Raw genomic sequence first — 4,640 nt, 5'->3', positions numbered from 1 at the left:
AGCAACCCTCGGTCAACCCTGCTGAGGGGAGCACCGTCGGGAACCCCACTCCCCCCTCCACCCCGTACTGTGCACATGGAGGGATCAGCTGGGCCTGCCGGGTGGAGACATCTGATGCCAGGCCCCATAGGGTAGAGATGGGGATTGTGGGGGGTGTGCAGAGCTCGGGGAGGGGGCCCGGGCTGCCCACCTGAGCGCTTGATGGGGATCTTCTTATAGTCCTTAATCATCAGATATTTCACCAACTTATTTGCCTGGAGGAGGAAGAGGAGCACACGGGGAGAGCAAGGCATGGGTGACCTCCAGGAACTGGCCCACAGGAGAGGAGAGGAGGGAGATGGGAGAAAAGCAGGTTTCTTACCCTCTCTTGCAGAAGGGTCACGTTGCGGGGTGGCAAGCACAGCACGTGTCTTGAGGGCACCTGGGACCTCAGGGCCATCGAGGGCCGGGGAGCCACCTGAGCCCGCACCGTCAATGGGGGCTGCGGTGCTCTCCAGGTTGGTGGGACCGCAGGAGGCTCTCTCTCCTCCTCGCTGCTCTCATATTCGTCATCCAGGTGCTTGGACTATAGTCAGAGTGTCAGAGAGAGGAGACCCAGGGCTAGCAGGCTCACCGTCCAAGAGTGCCCAGCACACATCTCAACCAAAGCACGTACTTGGAAATAAGAGTAGTACAAACAGTGGATGACATGTGCTGAGTGCTTACTACGTGCCCGGCACTGAGCCAACCTCTTCTTCCTCCACGCCTGAGGGCAGAGACTCGGTGGAGTCTGAGCATGCTAGCAAACTCATGTTGGACAACATGCAAGAGCTGAGAGAAGGGAGGAGGGGAGGAGGGTGGGGAGGGAGGGGAGGGGAGGGGAGGGGAGGGGAGGGGAGGGGAGGGGCCAGAGAAGAGGGCTGAACAGAGAAGGAGGGTTGGAGATAGCAGGGAGGTCTCACCTTCTTGGTCTCTTGCCTCCCATCCTGACCCAGGGCTCAGCACTGCGCTGAGCAGTGGCAGCTGCGCCCTCGGGCTCAGGGATGCTCGTTGTGGCCATCTGGGCCTTGGCGCAGCTGCTGCCACAACATTTCTGGGGCTCCACCCACCGAGTCTTGGCAAGAGCCTTTCCAGACTTGGTCGTCTTGGGCCGGGTGGCCGCCCCCTCCCTGGCAGGTGCTGCCTGGGGCACCCCGGAGGAGGGCAGCACTGGGGCCCTCTGTGGCGGGCCTCTTGGGCTGGGGCAGGTCTCTTGGGGCGTGGGAAGGCCATGCCACTGACACCTGCTGGCTGGGTAAATCAAAGATGTCGTTTCTGACCCAGGAAGGCGGTCTTGGGCCCGAGTGGCATCCATCTCACTAGCACATGGAGCCTGAGAGAAAGCACAGGCGCTACTAGGGCCCTCGTTTGCAGCCTCCTGGGCCTGGGAGGCTGTGTGGGCTGTGTGGACGTTGCCGGAGCTCCTGGGGCGGCCATCTCACTGTTGACTAGCATCTGGGAGATGTGTGGAGCAGCACGGATTGTCTCAGGGGTGGCTGCCTGACCCTGGGCCCCATATGTCATGGGCCGAGGATCTTCTCCTGAAGCCTGGTCTGTGGTCACCGGGTGGTTAGCAACCACCTGATTGTAGGTGGCACGGGCCGCAGCAGCAGCGGCCCTAGCAGCACGGTTGGAGGCAGCTGCGCGGGCTACGTTGGCAGCACGGGCGGCAGCCTCATTGGCAAGTGTTTCTGGATCCAGCTGAAATGCCTCCATCAGAGTCCTAGCCAGCATAGGGTTTTCCAGTTCCCAGGGCTCATTCTGCAAGGCCAGAGAGAAAGGGAGGGGAGGGCAGACAGCTCTACATGTGCTGCACATCATGCTTCCCCTGTGCTGGCCAGCCTCCCCCCTGCAGCCAGCTCCCCCTGCCCCCACCCCCCCCACCCCGGCCCCAGACTTCCGAAACCCCCTTTCTCTGAGCAGGAGAGGGAAGGCTGGGGAAGCTGGGCAAGTCCTTCCCCCACACAACCCTCCCTTTCATCCACAGCAGCCCCCTCTCAGCAGCTTCACAGGGGAGAAGGGCCCAGGGCAGCGGTGGCCCACAAGGGGTCTCACGATAAGAATGCGAAGGCCTGGACCCAAGCTCCCAAAGGCTCTGAGGATACGGATGGTCAAAGCTGGTGAGGGTGCCGTAGCCTCCAAAAGCACCGAATTCTTCATAGGCGTTTCCTTCAACCATCTCTTCCTCCCCCACTTCATCACTGCCCTCATCCATGTCTTCAACGTTGTAGGTTTCCGATTCCGTGCGGTAGCTTCCCCTCAGCCATGCTGGGGGGTCCCAAGGAGAAGAGAGCTCAGCCTGGGAGGGAGGGTGAGGCCTCTTCAGGGGGAGAGGGCGGGACACAGCGGGAGGGTGGGATCTCTCAGGAGGTGGGGGGCGGCAATCATCAGGTTACTAGGCAGTACAAGGCAGAGGGAGGGGCCAGGGAGGGGGGTGGGCGTGTGGGGGGTTCTGTTGGGTTAGATAGTGTCAGAGGCAGAGCCCTAAGAGAGGGACAGAGGTGGTCGGAGGAAACCTCGCACTTAAAGGGGAGTTTAGGCTGGGCAAGCTCCCCATCCAGCGGCTAGCTTTGAATAGGGAGTGGACTGGCGGGCTTGGGTCTGAAAAGTCCCAAAGGGGATGTGCATCGAGAGAGGGAGAAACAAAGGGTTTTGATTTAGTGATGAAGGGGGAGCAGATGACATGAGAGGGCTCAGACAACAGGACCCCGGAAAGCTATGGGAAAATTGAATCCAGAGACCCTCTGGCTAGGTCCGGGTGGGGGCATTCAGCTGATTCAGGTCTGGGTTGGGCTCATACAGCAGCTCTAGGGGTTGTGTGTGTCGGGGGGTGGGGTAGGGGCTCGGAGTAAGTGAGGCCATGAATTGGAACGCTGGAGGTCTCAAACCCCAGGACTGCAACTCCAGGAAGGGGGCAACGCGGGTCAGCAGGTTGGGGAGTGATCTAGGAGTGGTTGGGGTGGGGGTAGGGCCTCCGCTCTAAGAAGATCAGCACGGAGCACACGGATCTGCTAAAGGGGTTCGGATGGTGGGCCTCCGGTGTATGCAGGGCTCTGCGTCTCCTGGCAGAGATCCTGGCGGGAGACGGCACGGCGAGGGGGGTGGGTCCTACCTAGACCGTGGGGTCTAACATGGCTCGGTTCTGAGTGCCTGGGCTTTGTTCGGATCCGGGTGTGGGGGCGGGAGGGCGCAGCGTGCCTGGTGCCACTCGCCCTCTCCCGGTCCGGTCTGAGGCTGGATCCTTACCTTCCCTGGGGTTCCAATGGCGTCCGTCCTCAGCACCAGGAACCCCGCAGCCGCGCCCTCGCCTACTGCTGCCAGCACAGCAGCTCCCACCACCCCGCCCCTTTCTCCGCGCACCCCCCGCGGCTGGGAAGCCGGCGCATGCGCGGACCCCTCCAGCCCGCCCGCTTTCCCAACAAAAGCCCTCTCCAACAGGTCCCCAGTGCGCATGCGATTCCGCGAGTGGGTGGGCGCGGTGGGGGACTTTTTCTCCCTCCCGCCAGATACCCCCCACCCCTCCTCTTACCAGAGGCGCGCGCACTCGCAGCCTGTGGTGCGCTTCGACCACCCAATCATCTACCCTCAATCCCCGCACCTTTTGCACGATGCTTCTGGTCCCTGCCCTTCCCATTCCCGCTAAACTCCTCCAGTGTGGTCTGGAATACACTATGCCTGGCTTCCCTAGCATGACCCCTAGGTCACAAACGCAGTCTCTAGCTGGGTCTCTCTAACTCTAACAAGGAGAATGGAAATGGCCAGAAGATGCCCGTTGCCTTTGTGTTCCCCAGCCTCTCCACCTCTATGGCCCCAGACACACTGGGAACATCTGCCTTCCCCAGCCACTCTTTATGCAGCTTGGGCATCAGAGCTCTATCTTTGCTGGGGCTGGTCTTCTCTCTTAGCAGCCCTGGGAGGTGGTAGATGTCAACATCCCCATTTTACTGATCAGAAAGCTGAAGTGCGGACACACCGCGTGAACTGACAAGGCCACAGAGCCAGTAAACAGAAAATGCAGTATGTGTGCCTGAGTCTTCCTGACTCCAAACCCCATGTCCCAGCAGTGGTGGCCTGGGGACTGAGGCACGCTCCCCTCTCCAGTTTGAGCGACAGTTTCCACACCCACCCCCACCCCCCACCCCAACACACACACCTCTTCTGCCTGCCAACACCTGTCCCAAACAAGTGAAGCTTGTGCTCTCCAAGACTCAAGCTCAAGCTCTGCATCCGGGGACATGGGTAGAGAGAGATTCCCCAGGCTCCACCCCTCGCCTAATGTACGTGGGTCCCTCCAGGTGTGGGAATTGCTCCTTGGGGTCCGCTCCCTGCCCCAACGGTCAGGCCCTCTTTGCTGTGAGTGGCACAAACGCTCTGCGCCCGAGGCCTTCCTGGTGCCCGCTGGGGCGGCCAGGACAATCAGGCACTTGTGTGTCTGAGCCATGGCAAGCCCTGATTCAGAGTAAATGTTTGCCCGGGGTTCCGTCCAGGGCAGGGGCCTGGGGCAGCTGTGGTCTTGTGGAAAGAAGCTAGGCTGGTCTTCAGAATTCCAGGCATGAAGTGCTGAGCCAGTCTGCTACTAGCGGTGTGAGCCTGCTCAGGTCACTGGAGGTCTCTGACCCCGC

At 61.1% G+C, this 4,640-nt stretch overlaps 1 pseudogene; it reads right to left on the bottom strand.

Annotated features, from left to right (window-relative positions):
• Nucleotides 1–938: 938 nt before the first annotated feature.
• LOC119868301 lies at nt 939–3,471 on the bottom strand (annotated as a pseudogene).
• Between the last annotated feature and the right edge of the window lie 1,169 nt (nt 3,472–4,640).

The sequence above is a fragment of the Canis lupus genome, chromosome X (genome assembly GCF_011100685.1).
Source record: "Canis lupus familiaris isolate Mischka breed German Shepherd chromosome X, alternate assembly UU_Cfam_GSD_1.0, whole genome shotgun sequence".
NCBI classification, from domain to species: domain Eukaryota; kingdom Metazoa; phylum Chordata; class Mammalia; order Carnivora; family Canidae; genus Canis; species Canis lupus.
This window is presented reverse-complemented; position numbering and strand designations above follow the sequence as displayed.